This window comes from Trichoplusia ni, chromosome 18 (assembly GCF_003590095.1).
Source record: "Trichoplusia ni isolate ovarian cell line Hi5 chromosome 18, tn1, whole genome shotgun sequence".
Classification (NCBI taxonomy): domain Eukaryota; kingdom Metazoa; phylum Arthropoda; class Insecta; order Lepidoptera; family Noctuidae; genus Trichoplusia; species Trichoplusia ni.
Genome location: NC_039495.1, coordinates 1,284,215 through 1,300,175, shown reverse-complemented (window position 1 = coordinate 1,300,175; position 15,961 = coordinate 1,284,215). Strand labels below are relative to the sequence as shown.

At 34.2% G+C, this 15,961-nt stretch overlaps 1 long non-coding RNA gene across 1 annotated transcript in view; it reads left to right on the top strand.

The window, feature by feature from the left end:
• Window positions 1-8,681: 8,681 nt before the first annotated feature.
• LOC113502897 overlaps window positions 8,682-15,961 on the top strand; it is a 46,016-nt gene continuing 38,736 nt past the window's right edge. The window contains exon 1 of the long non-coding RNA XR_003401388.1: window positions 8,682-8,979. This is a non-coding gene — a long non-coding RNA (uncharacterized LOC113502897). The remainder of the gene's footprint in view (window positions 8,980-15,961) is intronic.

Sequence of the window (15,961 nt, the reverse complement as noted above, 5' to 3'; positions counted from 1 at the left end):
GTTTATTAAGAAGAAGATTAAATCTAGTTTTACTCAAACCTACCGAGATATTAATTACGATTTTTCGTTAAAAAATAAAAAGCTAAAGAAAACTTCATAAAAGAAACAGAAAAACCAACCAGCAGTAACAAGCGCGGTAATCGAAGATTAATGTCTATTTCTGTGTATAGTCAGATTTGACGACTTCCGTGGTCGAGTGGCGTACGCACCGGTTTCAAGGTGTCGCTAGCTCTGAGGTCCCGGGTTCGATCCCCGGTCGGGTCAATGTAAAAATTCACATTTCTACATTGTCTCGGGTCTGGGTGTTTGTGGTACCTTCGTTGTATCTGAATTCCATAACACAAGTGCTTTAGCAACTTACTTTGGGTTCAGAACAATGTATGTGATGTTGTCCGCATTTATTTATTCTTTTATTTAGCGTTTAGACATTTACAAGCCAATTTTATTAATTCATTTACATAAAGTCAAAATTCCCACAATAACTGCTACACAACACAACGCGAGGCGGTTGCATTAGAATTGTAAAAGGGAAACGAATTTTATCGCGCGATCTCTCAAGCGCTGTCGTTAACCTAGTGAGGGGACACGCCGCCGTAATGATACAACACTAGTCATCACTGTACTACCTGATGAATGTACGGAAATGGGCGGGTTTGAAAGTTTATTGGACACCGTTAGACGTATGTTCGTGAATTTTCAATTCAAAGAAATTCAATTATTGAGAGGAGTTTGTTTGTGAATTGAGCATGAAATAAGAGGCCGATAAAAAAGGAAGGCCTAGGATAGCATCCTCCCCGAGAAACTTAAAATATGCGTTCGTGATGAGTGAACGAATTTGAATTATGTCCACTGTAATTTGACATTCAAATATGATACTTAGTAGCGTCATATGATTCTAGTTTTCTTTTGGATTTCATAATGTGGCTAGTTATATATTTTGCTAAATAGATAAGGTCACCAAAAAGCGTCTTTGTTGTTAAATTTATAACGATTTCCGTACATCAAAATCAAATCAGTAAACAACTGATTCAGAAATTATGCTGCTGATAAAAGTATAAATTTAATTTAAGCTGAAAGAACAGAAAAACAATGTTATAAATAAACATCGACAGACCTATTTTTTCTTTCCATTGTCTATCCAACCACTGGACAAAGGACAAGCTAAACCGTTTTTCAAAATCTCTGTTCAAGACTACAGTATAATAAACTACACCATAATTTGTCTATAAATACTAATTTAAATTACCCACGAACACTCACACGTATCTTATCAGATGTACATTAAGATCGGAAGCCAAGCCCGGGGTAAGTGCTAACACTAACTAGGTCTATTGCCGGGTATTACCCCGGCTCACCTCTTAATGATCCATTAATTACCTTAACGAAGGTTTATTTCTGAAGCGCTTAGCCTCCTTGGTAAGGAACTAGAGGGGTGTGGGGCAGGGGAGCGGGGGTATGGGATTCAGTTACTATTGTCTCATGTGTGATTAGGTAGTGGTAGCATTATAGGTGGAGTTTATTTTAATTTCATAGCTTTTTGGGATATTTTCATATCTTGGTTTGGGGTTGTGTAGCTGTAGAAAGATTTCAAAATCAAAATCAAAAGTTTTTTATTTCAAATAGGCCGCTTTTCAGGCACTTTAAAACGTTACATCACTGACTCTAGTTTCATTCTTCCAAAGTGTCATTCTTATGGAGAAGAACCGGCAAGAAACTCCATTTTGATTTTTTTTTTTAGATTACATTTTTTGTAATATTTTGGAGTCAATGTTTAACTTAAGCGTATTTTTGTATTAGTTTAACCAATACCTTTGTGTGAATGAGATATGCTAATTCTGAGACTAGTCTAGGTGTATTTGGGCATGTGACTTGTATGTTTGCAAAACCTCCTATGATACTTAAATTCCATGGTATATAGCATTCTATATGGATGTAAAGGTCAGCGATAATTTTGCTTTACTTGAAGGCACTTCAATAGCAAAGCAAATAAATCCTACAGATATGGGTAATCAGTATTCTTGCATTTTCAGGTCCATGCATCTGATTATTCCACAGTCCATATAGGAACTCGTGACTCTAGCGTTTTGTCTACTAAGCCTATCTGAGTAAACAAAGTCTGTGTTGTTGCTGTCGGTACTCCAATATTAGGGAAAGCTGCGGTCTGCGGCTGAAACAGAATCCCGCGTGTTGTGCTAACGGTACCCACCCTAAGGAGGAAATAGGGCTGCTAATGAAAATAATTATTCATTGCTAATTTGTTTTTATCTAATCGAACTTGAGTTTATAAATAATAAAGGTATAAATCTGAAATGAAACTACTTTTACGGATTTTATCGCGGTTTAATTTTAGATTTTAGTTTCCGACGTTTCGGGTTCAATGTCTAACATTCGGTTAAACCTAAGAAACCACAATAAAGCTATGATTTAACATATAATAAATAAAAACTTTATGTTTTTATATTTATACGTTGCCTGTAAATTAAAAAAGGTAGATCGAATAATAGATCCACTACTATTACATAAAAACGGAAAACATGCGTTAATTGCGAAAATCTTATCACCGAAGCTTCACGACCTTACAATATAACGTAAGTATTGGTAAATGCGTGGTTCTATTATTCAGTACTTATGTGTTATTGGTTTTGGTATACTTTCGAAGTAGTTTTATTTGGAATGGTAATATAACATGTAACATGATTTAACAGAATAATTTTACGCACCTATACAGGGTGTAAGGAACACCGTACCACCAAAGTCGCATAATGACTTTAAAATAACGTGTTAATTAATATTAAAGAAGTCGCTACCGTCGGAGATTAATATTTATAGATTTAGTCATTTTTGAGCACGCAATGAATTGGTTACCGCGCGATCCTTACGCTCAGCGTACGTACTTACACGAACTGTAATGTGGTAGGAGGGCGACACGCGGCGACACGATCGAAACATTCGAAACGCGCGCGCATTTTATAAAAATGTTGTGATGTAACGAAAAACAATCACAAAAAAAATACCAATCAATTTACACTATTCTGACTTCAATCTGTGTCTTGTGTATTATTAAATCAAACCTACTCTTACCTTAATCTCGCTCACTTCTAACCAGATAAGGTTCGAAATGTCCGCCATCTACGTGCACACAAATTTTGGCGCGGCGAAAAATCTGCTGCTGAACCCAGGGCAAAAAGTACCGCGTCCAGTAAATGTTCATCGCGAGACTTGCATTGCCACGTGCTTCGCCATAACACATTAGCATGTTGCCATTCTCCCGGGCGGTAAAATAACCTATCGAGCTACTAGGATCGTAATTTAAATAATACACACACAACACACGCACTTATATCACTTAACACAATAAAATTGTCTGCCTACACGATAATTAGTCCGCGAATTACCCGATTGCACATGCACATTCGATTAGCGTAAGGAACAAACTGAGTAAAAATAGGTACTATTTTGAAAAAAGCCGAACTTTCGGTTTTACCTTTGAGTAGTGTTGGACCTAGGTACCTATGATTCTTTATCGATAAATTACATGAGGTCGAAGTGAATATCGTAAAATTATTCTTGACAATAAAGTACTTAACTTAAACCTTTAAAATTGATTAATCACAAAATGTACTTTTGTGTAAGAACATAATTGTTTTATGTGACTGGAATAATTATTCAGCAGTTCGTAGGAAAAAAAATGATAAAAATTTTTAGGCAGGAATTTCATTAGTAGATGATGGATATTAGTAACAAAACAGAGTTTAATTTTAGAAAAAATAAATTATTGTTTATAACAACATGTTTTAGAACTACAGAATTCTAAACAATAACAAACTGTTAATAATAAAAGGTTTTAATAAATTTCGTAGTACGATAAGTTGATATACGCTGAGAAGGTGATTTTCTATTTTATAACATGGAACCCGTGTAACAAAAATCGATGTACTATTTTATCCAGTGTCACAGGTACGTCACTCGCCGATACCGCTGTAGGTGTTTGTCGGCGCGCTGGCGGTGTCGACAAAGGCGGCTAGCGGTGCCTACAAAGCGCGCGGCTTTTTTTAAAGGAATAGTAGGCAGGATTACGAATAATGAGTGCGAGTGCGCGCGCAATAGTTGCGCTATCTCTTACGGTTGACGCTCATGTATTGGTTCGGTTTTGACGTCACTTTCGGTTAGATTTGCGAGAGAGCGATGACCGACGAGTACCTTTACGAATCAGCTGATCGGGAGCAGTTTTTAGTGTTTCATTTACATTGCCTTTTTTCGTGAAAACGGCTTAATAATTACTTTCGTTATGAAAATATTATTGAAATACGTAGGAAAAATGATTTTATGACACATAAAATTAAAAAAACGCGAAAAAAAAATGCAATTTTCATGAAAAGACCGATGAAAAATTCCAACGCAGGGCGGTCTGGAATCATGTCTAGAACTCAGGTCCCACGGAAAAGTCACGGTGTTCCTTACACCCTGTATATAACTTTCAATTGCTTTAATTATCTGCTGTCAATAGAATCAGAATCTTTCTTGGAAGGCATTTTCACTTCAAAAGATTATTTTCACGAAACCTGTTATTATAATTGCGCTTTAGTAGAACTGCTCATTTGAGTTGTAAGTAGGTAATATTAGTTTTTGTACTTATATGTTTCATTCAATAACTTCTAATTTACATGATTGTGTCACCCCTAGCCATGCTCTTGTAACAGATGACAGCACGCATAGATTGGTTCGCGCGACGCTCGATAGTGCGCGCGCGCATCGGGTTGTATCGGGGAATACGTAGAGTGAGGTCAAATACTACAGCGATACGCAGTAACTAACTATACGTGTATAGCAGTCAGCAAACCGTTATTTATTAGACGTTTGAGATTATAGTAAATAACTATCAGTTAAATATTCGAACAGATTAAATAATACAGAATAATAAAGATAAAAATAATTTAAAAAATATTGTTTCATAGAATTCATTAAATTTATTTGAAATGTTTCGGTTGTAGGAGATAGGTTATTTTAAATATTATTTCAAAATGTTGTTTTACGTTATTATTCTTGTCTGAAGTCAAAATCATTATAGTTTTTCAAAATTTCCTCTTTTCTAATTCAGTATTACCATCACTATCCCAATACAGGGCAGAATCCTTCCATTCTCCCACTCATTACAATCCCAACGACCTCCAACATCACCTACATAACAAGTCTGTGTATTATCGTGTACCTCACATTTATCCGGCAGCCTCTAACTCCCGAGCACCGTTACTGTTGTATATTGTAATGACGTAACGTGTCGCCACTGATTACGTACAAGAGTTAACTGAGATCGGGTTCACACTTAACTAATTCAGGTAATCTCGTGTTAAGTCGGTGCAGTTAATTCAAGGTCTAGGTTCAATGGGGTGGGGAACGTTGTAGATTGCAGTGGAGTTGTTAGTGTTTGTTTTGCTTTTTTCTATTCATATTAGGTAAAATAATTTAGAATGAAAAATGAAAGAATTCCATATCCAATGTCTTTTTTTGGATGGGTATAATTAGAGTAATTTTGTAGCGATCAACTACTGTTTTTGTAAATCTATATATATGTTTAGTTTAAAATATGCTAAAATTAGAAATTTTTATAGCTTAAACAGTATCAAACAATAAAATATATATAATTATGTTAATCGTAATTATAAGCATTTCATTAAAATAGTCATAAATATAGTAATTACTTTGCGATAACGTAATCAATAATAATAGCATAAAAGCTGTAATTATTTCAGTATTAATATTTACAAACATAACCATAGCATATAAGTGTAAATAGCCAACACATAACCGTAGACATGCCAGGCTTCACAAGCCCCATAAAGTCCACACATTATAGGTGCTACGGCGCTAAGTGAGCGGACCTAACATAAAAGTCGTAGTTAAGCATCTAAGTAGGAAGGTCGGGCCGCCGTACAAAAGACATCAACGATCGCTACGAAGGTGCCACGAATGGTTTCTGTCCAGTTTTTATTTTTGTTTTCGATTTTGCTTATCTTATATCTTTGTAATGTGTTAAAAGTTTTGAGATTAGATATTGGATAGCTCGATTTTTTGCGTTTCGATGTAGATATTTGATTTTGAATTTTTTGAAAAAACTTTTCACGTGTGATGCTTTCAAATAAAAACAAAAGTTCTGTCTTCAGTTATTGTACAAAATTAAATTTTAATTTGTTAATTTAAACAAAATACACGAACAACTTTACAAGAACAAAAAAATCAAAATTTAATTCCTAAATCCCGATCACATAGCCACAAATAATTCGCCCAGCTAATCCTGTAACCCAGAGTTAAAGGATCATTATAGAGGCTCGCTAGGAATGCGCGGGGTCTAGTCCGCGGGCTCCGGGACGCGGCTAACGAAGCAAAAAACACGAGATCAGACCGCACACGGTGGCGACATCTATACTAATATGTGTTGTAGGTAGAGCTACGAGTATGTCTAGTGGGTATCTAAGGTGGTCAACAGATATTAAGGATTAATATTAATGCTATAAATGGGAAAATGTGACTAGTTTTTACCATTTTATTTTTATTTTTTAATTTGTTGGATTGTGTAACATTTTAAGTTTTCTAATTGTATAGTCTCGTTGTCTTTTAATTGATACTTTTTATAAGATTTTATCAAATTGATTGCTTACATTTTCAACTGAAATGAACGACAAATTGTTCAAAACGTATACACCTGTTACATATTATGAACCAATTCATTTTTGTTACTTGAATTGAAGGACCATAAGACTATTTAATTGAGGAAAAACAAAGAAATTATTCAAAGTTATTGTTAGTACATGGCGCTTTGTCTTATTATACCATATCCCGAGGCTCCATGTACCCGAAATAATTCAGACAGTTATCAAATAGAATATATCCGAGTCAAACAATCAGATTTATCATAAATCCTGATTATTATGTATTTCCCGGAACTTCATAATTTATTGTTTGAGTAATATAAACACGTATACAATTATTATTGTCTGTCCAAATAACTGCGGATCGTGATACTATGTGTCATGAGATTTGTCAAAACTTGCGTCACGTTTGTTTAGGAGTTATAACACTGAATCATAAAGTATGACTATAGTAATTGTGGAAGAGAGACAGCGCACTATAAAATATAGCGGCGTCTCGCTTTAACCTACGGTAAAGCATAACTCTAGATGATCGTGGTAGGCCTCCGGGAGTGGCATGGTAATTGTCTTTGTGGTCAACTACTGGAGTTATTGTAGATTGTAAACATCAAATATATTTTATTATGCATACGGTCAGCCACAGACTACGGTAAACACGATCAGATTTAACAACTGTTCATAATCCAATTTGATGATATACTGTTCGTTTCTATTCGCAAAATCTTAACACTCCAATCAATCAAACAATAAATTTTGAGATCTATTCAGGTCCACTGTTGGACGTATTCCTTCTTCAAGTGGCTTAACACTCAGTATAGTTAAAATGTACTAAACACCACATACTAAATGTCACTGAAAGACACTCAGGCGCGAAGTAAGTCAGTTGTATTAATTGTCTTGTCCTGATAACAGTACAGATATAATTCAGCTAAGCGCTCTGTCTGGAATTTTTGAAACACACATAACTTTAACAAATTGCAGGATTATCTGAATACCGCAATCCCGGATTCCCGAAGCCGTTTTGATTGGATATAGTCAAAACTAGAATTCGAGGCGTCATTCGAAAACCTAAGACCTCTAACTAGGCAGTCCAACGGCCACTAGGTCATCACACGCAACAAATGTTCATCTTCGTAATATTACCATAAGAAAGTATATTTATGATGATGACAACTCTACACTCCTAATTAACGCCTTCTTATCTACGTGGCTTCCTAATTAATAAAGTAGGTATAACATTTCCTTATCTCTACATTTTATTGTTTCCTACAAACCTATAGAAGATAGCAATATTATTATGTTTATAGTTGTAACTGTATTTCTATCGCTCGTTAATTGCTGCTCTCCTACATTTACATATTAATGTTATACAAGTTTAATTATTTATTAATGTTTAGGAATCGTGTTTCACATATTTATGGCTGTTTTATTGTTTTTTGGTGTGCAATTTTGTCCTTGAGTTATTAGAAAAATACTAAGACAAATTATCTAAAATGACCTATTACCAAATCATCAGACCATAATTTACTGATCTATTGCATCTTAAGCTATCAATATTACAGCACTAACTGTGTCCACTGCACCGAGTTATGGGCAGGCGCCTATAATTAGTACATATGACACACCACGCTATTTATAGAACCAACAACTAGGTATACAACTACAAACTTATCTATGCCGTCGGCGAAAATTGTTACCACAAAATTGTAGAGCAACACAAGTGAAAAGTATCACTTTTAATTCCAGTGCTAAGTACAGTAGCGACGCTCACACCTGCATAGATAACTTTGTAAGTATTACTCAAACCTCTTCGTTAAAATGCCTCACATTCTGACACGGCCTAACGTTAAAACCTGTACCTCCTTTCAGTTTCATAAAAAAGTAAATACATCAAGCCTGCTTTCATACCCGATACAGTTCCGACTAAGGAAAGGTTCACAAAAACCTTATACATGATAATAATACACGCCATCAATCAGGAAATTATTTATCCGACGCAATTTTTTATGCACTATCCATTGCTGGTTGCTTATAGGCGCTATGGGATTGGTTTAACCAAAAACAGAAATGAAGACCGAAATCTAGGTGTGTTGAATTTCGGTCAGCGTAATGCAGGCGAAATGTCGGTCCATTCGGCGATGTCCGCCAGTGGATGCTGGGAGCCCGCCGCGAGCGGACGCGTGCCTGACGATACAGAGAGTTCGGAACTCGTGTGTGAAGTGTGGTGGAAACTAACTTACGATAAATTATTACAAAAGTTTTTTGCAAGCATTTCAATTTTGCATTTTTCCTGAAGAAATTTTAAACGCTGAGAAGTTGCGCTGAATTTACAGTAAGTTTATTTTTATATTTTTGGTAGTAAGCTTTTAAAATTGATGTTAATTTAGTTTTTTATTAAAATGCAAAACTGTCTTAAAAAAATACAAGTTTTTCAAAACAAAAATCTATTTGCAAGTCTGTGGTACTTTTAAACAAATAAATATTCCTCTTAACTTCACACAAGGATGTTTTTCGCAAAGTATTATTGCAATAACAATCTCTTCCTACTCAAATACAATTACCTGTAGGCCGGAGAGCTAATTGATCCGAGGATCGGAACCAATCACAAAATGTTCAGCCTCACGAGCGCGCTCTACAAAAAATATAAACACGTTTTGAAACTTAACACAACGTATATATTTCGATTATCATAAAACTTTTAGTATCAATTAAAATAAGTTGAATTGTTTTTTGATGACATTAAAAGTGCAATAAACTTTATGATGGCATTGCAAAAAGCTGTATTATTATGTATAAACAATACAGAAAAACATAAATTATTTTTTTTAAAGTTTTATTTATTTCGACGTGTTAAATTTACACTTGAGTCATTCAAATACATTTCTCTTTTTTAATTTATAAAAAATATCTATCATGGCTAATGAAAAATCATATTCGTTTGTGCTGTAGAAATACTAAATAGTACTTAACCATTAAAAACCAATACGCGTTTCAAAGTCGAAACACTCTATGTTAAGAATGAAAAAATTAGGGACGAATAATAATTCTCTTGAATTAAAAGTAAAAACACTAAAAAGCTTACTAGGCTATGAGAAAAGCTAAGAGATTTAAAGTGATACAATTTCGCAGTAAAATAAATACATAAAACCAACCTATATCAATATCAGCATTTAATAAATACACCACGACATACATAAGTCAAGGTAAAAAAAAAAAAATACCCTATAGGATACAAGCCTAAAGGTACCAGGGCATAAGAAAACCTAAGAGATCTTAAAGTTAAAGTGTGAAAGAAATATAAGTCATCATTTTAGAAATCTACCAGCAGGTCCGGCGCAGGTCCGAATCGATAGTCAATTATATTTTATTGCTTGTTCTATGGTTATTGATATTGAACTCAGATATTACAATCGTTATGGCTGTGTCTAGGTATTGGTGTTGTTACTATACGAGTATACTTAGAGAGGAACGTAATGACACTCCGTCACACTCTCGCTTTTTATAACCTGACTATAAACTTTCCTTGTGATAAATGTTTATTTCTATGTTCGTGAATTAAACTATAAGAAAGTATTCGCTAGAATTCTTTCAAGAAGATGAAAGTTATGAATGTGTACAAAGTTTGGATTTCATTTCCAAAAATTGTAACTTTTCCTACAAGCCTTTTAAAACACGAGACGTATAAGCAAGAATGAATTGATGTGAGTTTCTCACTTCCACCGTAACTTCAGAATTCCTAAACCGATTTTGATAAATTGGGCTGACTATCGTTACAATCGTAATATTCTTGTAAATACCACCGGTAATATTAGGTAAAACCATGTAGAAATAAAATTTGTTGTTACTATAAGACTGTACGTGCGTCTGTAAGGTTTTTTTATTTATGGTTCTTAAATGACATATTTGTAATTTTGCCGACAAATCCTTGACCGTCAAATGCAATACCCCTTGTAGGAGGGTAACTAAGCTGATCTGTTAAGTTTTAGCATGTTACTGTAAATGTATTACCAAAATAACTTCCTGAATGAAAGTCCAAGCTCCATAGTGTTACGAGACAGACAGACAGACGGTGGCAGGTTACACCTAAACAACTGTAATTAATCATTACAATAGCAACTTGTTCGGTCCGAGCGCGACACTCGCACTAAATGTTAATTCCGTCAATATTACGCCTTTGCATATGCGGCCGTGCGGCCATGCGACCATGCGGCATGCGGCCATGCGGCCCGTGCGCTTACAAAACATCGTCTGCTCTGACAATAACACTTAGATCAAATCTTACCACTTAGTATTACTAGACTATAGTTCAGATGTTATCGGAGTAGGGATCTCTTGAGTTTTGCTTATTTTGCAAGATGTTTTGTTATGGTTTAATTTTGAAAGTTGAATATTATGCCGGTTTTTACGTTAACCATTTTAACCTTTATGGTTTATTAAAAACATATAATTTAAACCCATAAAGTATAAAAAATAATTTTGAAATTGAATGGCTTTTTCCAACACGCCATACAAGTATTACTTTTAATTTCTCAAAAGTTGTCAATTAAGATATTTTTTGAGAACCCGAAACCTCTATTTCCCCATATATTACCTAACTCAAGTATCTTAACATGACCTCTTCATCAGCCAACATAATACGGAGTACCGCTCTCCAAGAACTCAGCAATAGTGTTGGTTAGAGTGGACGAAACCTTACTATCACTTACCGGGTTGGTGTGATGTATGATGCTTGTGGAGTAGAGAATGTGTTTACGCATGTGATTTGGGTATCTGTGATTTTTGCTGTGATACAAGGATTAAATTTCTTTGTGCAAGAGTTGTTTTGGACAAAAATACAATACGATCTGCTGCCACTAGGTTAGTACAGCAGACTCCATCGATTATTTATTGCAGAAATCCTTAAAACTAATCTTAAATTAAGATAAATGTGATAATACCAACGAAGTTTGTATCAGTAAAACAAATATTATCTTACTCTTTAAATAAAATGTAGGAATAAAGGTTAAGTTGAGTCATTTGTGCTAGAAACAAGCACTAAGTGAGTGCGCTAATTGAACTAAACATAATATTTGTTCTTCTTGTGTTATTTCGTAGACATACGGGTTATTATGTTTCATACTATTTTCACTTTAAAATATTATATGAATAATTATTGTCGTCAATTACACATACAATACATGTTAAAGAAAACCGGTTAAGTGCAGCTCGGACACGCAACACATACGGTTCCGTACAGATAGGCTAAAGGTAAACAAATCGACCGAAAGCCAAATAAATGTTTTGGGTGACCTATAGAAACGTATAGAGCTAACAAAAACACAACATCTGTATAAAAATAAACTGTCTATCTACCATAGTTCATAAGATACAGCCTGGAGACGGACGGGTGGACTGACAGCGAAGCCTCAGCTTAAAAATCATTTGTGCTGTGTAAAACCTTTGCATGCGTATACTTAACTATACGCATTTAAGAAAAATGTTTCAAATGGTTGAAATTCCTAAAATTCTATGGGAAAGCTGATCTTCTGGTAATACACTAGCTCTACAAAGTCTTACATTTCCATTGGAAAGACGCCAGTATCAGTAGCGACACTTACATGTGATGTCCTGACAGACAGACGTATTGCTTCTGGCACAGTCGGCGACCCGCTTCGACTAACACCGCACCAGCACCTGGGAGTATCACCATAAGGACATTCTTAGAAAAGATAGGCAGAGGTGGTTTGCCCGTGTTTTATATTCTGATAAATACATAATATTGTTTAAACAACAAATAAATAAAAGCGACTACAATTCAAAACTACTGAGCTAAATTTGATGCACCAAATTAAAACTGTACCACGTTAAATGGAAAAAAAGATTCAATAAAATCAAGACAAAATATAGAGTAATTGAGAACGTCCTTCTTTTTAAATCGGCTGTGTATTTGTGGTTTTCTGATATACGTTTTAGTCGTATGAGTTTTTCGCATTAAAATTATTAGTAATAATGTTAATACTCGCACACTCTGATATATTAGTATATTGAGTATATGATATTCATTGGTTGTGGGGTAGGTAGAGATATGTAGATAGTTCTTTTATATACCAGTGCCATATTAATTAGAATCTTCTGTTAATTTAATAGCATTTACTAATTCGAGATTATTTCTCACAGATGTTTCCAATGGAATGTATCTATCTCACAAGATAACTAACATTAGATAAGGCGTAACGATTCACATCGCTACACATAATTATGCAGAGGTGTGAACTTACAAATTATTTAATTATTATAATTCCAACTTTCATCATCCGATCATAATTTTCTTTAAGACGATTTTGTTTTTAGATAAACTTAAAGAATGGCCACATTCTCATTTTATTTCAGACATATTTGTCACATATTGATTTGTTTAGTTAGTGCTCAAAGCAATTATGTATTTTCAAATAATAATAAAGCTCCACAAAAATAATTTAATAAAAAAAAATTGATAACATATCCCAAAAAAAAAAAATTAATTATTTTTCTTTTTAATTGTATTTTTAAGTCAATTATTAGTCTTCTAGCGCCCACGACCGCAGGAACACAATGTTGCTATACTCAATTTAAGCCTGAATAAATAATATTGAAGTCGCTCGTTCCATGTATTATGGAATATGATAATCTCTAGTATATCCCGCGGCTCCGCTCGATCCCGGTACCGATAAACTACGGAGAGTCGTGACCGACTCACTAATACTATTTATGTAGCGCCGGGCTCGAACCCCGGACGATGCGGTATCGCGTTTCTCCTACAATCTGTATCTCTTGGTCTAGTGGGTAAATGTTGACTCTTGAAGGTTTATTTTGGGTTCGATTTCTCGGTAAATAAATGGATGAGTACGAAGCTTTTCTTTTTTTTAATTTTTATAGTTTAAGGTCTATAATTTGTACATAAAGGTTTCAACAAGTTTATGTTAAACATAATTTCTGGTTTTAATTAACAAACCTTTAAACTATTTCTTTAATATGTATAGCTATGTATGTAGACTAGTGTTTTTACTAGTCAAGTCTAGAAAGATCAATTTATATAAAATGGTTTATCAAAAAGCTACTAAATATAGGCAGATGTCAGAAAAAGATCATTTAAATTTCTAAATGGAGGAGCATACAAAATAAATTCTCCACCTAATGAATACCTCTACAATCATCACTACATAAGCACTATATACCTACTCCATATATAAGCAAACCGTGTTAATTCGGTATATCTATGCGCAGCGATCAGCACTAAACAATCTAATATATTATTATCTAATTAATACTTTATAGATCATTTAGTTGCAAACAAGCTGAGAGTATTTATGTGGCCTGTCACATTACATTAGCATTGCATTATATTGTTTAGTTATTGTCAACCTGTTCATATCTTGGTAAAGTGGGATTGATAATACATTTAACAAGTGAAGGTTTTACTTCATGTTATATAAAAAAAATATATATTAAAATTTTCAAAAAATCAATGTCAAATTATGAAAAACTTTTATTATGCATAAGAAACAACTGTTAAATACAAATACATAAATCGAAGACAAAGATATTAATAAATGATCGTGCTCGTCACACAAAATTGTCCGTATGTGTGATCTAGCTTCTATAGCAAGACCTTGAAACGGTATTATGATTTAAGACATTGCTGATGACGGTCAAATGAAAACCTCACAGCGTGGTGTTTAAAGCTTTCTGAAATGGGGAAAGTGCGACGTGTAGTGCACGTTTAGGGTTCCAGAACTAAAATGCTATTAAGTTCAGTTGTTGACTGATCTAACACTACCCCCGTAATAGTTCACACCAACGACGTCATAGTCCAAGCTACGCAGCAATCCACATATTACTGATAATTATGCGCTGATCTAGTAATTAATTCCCGCCGGTCCGCGATGCAGCTTCCTTGTAATAAATCCTGTCTCCCAGACTACATACATTTGAATGTTAGATTGTTATTTATGATAAAACATATAAAAACCATCAATTATAATGACAAGGTTAGACCAGCTTCAGTTTTAGAAGCGAGACGGCGTTATCCTCGGCGTAGAGCAGCATCTCTTTCTTTCACTGTGATAAGTGCTAATAACAGATAACTAGGTTTTTAATATATCTTAATGGTCATGTCACATTTAAGTATCAAAATTTGTTAAATGGATTATACCTCTTTTTTGTTTGTTCTTTCTAAATAATTCACGAATGTATAGCAATATTCTTTGTAATAAATCTTTGTTTTTTGCTGAATAATTTATGCAACAAGAGTAACATTTATCCCATTAATTTGCTCAAAAATAGAATTACTTTTTGATATGTTATCAACGAATTATATCTCCTCAAATTCATGAGTTAATCTGCTTAATTTTTTACAACAAAGTTTATGTTTTGCCTTGCTCTCAATTTCTAACTAAATAGGCCAGTGTAAATAATTAATTATCACAATCTTATCAGCTGATGTTAACAGTCGTCTCGTCGGAGTGAAGCCGACGTCGGAGGCTGTATCTAAGTATTACTTAGATATGTAAATACGACCAGTTCGGAGCTAATGTACCGGTTAATTATTGTTCATTATCGGCGTTGTCAAAACACGCGTTATAATTACTGCGAGACATGCAGGGGCGCGCAACCCGAGGTCGTTTCTAGTATCCATTACAATTCTGATGCATGAGTATGCGTGTTTTGAATGAGTTTGATTTGTGTTAATATTACACTTGAGAAGAATGTTTATGTTTGACGAGTTTGTGTTAATTAATAATAAATATTGATTCTACTTAAAATTTACGGCTTATTGAAAGAAAACGATTATTAAAATAAAATCACAATATAAAAATAGTAAAATGGTTTGTGTTTACAACCCCTGACACTTTAACGCTAGTTCTCTGATAAGCTAGGACTATAAATTGAATGTGTATTCAGAACCAGCTTCTTAATTGATTAGGCCGGTATTATATTACCTATAAAAATAATTTCATTTGCTTTTATTTGTTTTGCTTAATTAAAGTAAGTGTCATCAACCTCCATCTAATAGCATAGTATTTTAATATAGTCTACGATTTTGCTAAATTCTCCCGGTAAGCAGTCTTGCTCTTGAGATGGAGATATTTATGCTTTCATAGAATAACAAGTATAGGTATATGTGTGTATGTTTGTCTGACTTTTACACTATCAGGTCCTCAACGGATGGCGACGAAGGTTTTTCAGTTTGGAATTTATCAAAATTGAAATAAAACTAGTTTTACGGATTTGATGATGGATGTTAGTTCCCGACGTTTTGACACCTTTGCAGGTATCATGGTCACGGGCAGTCTACC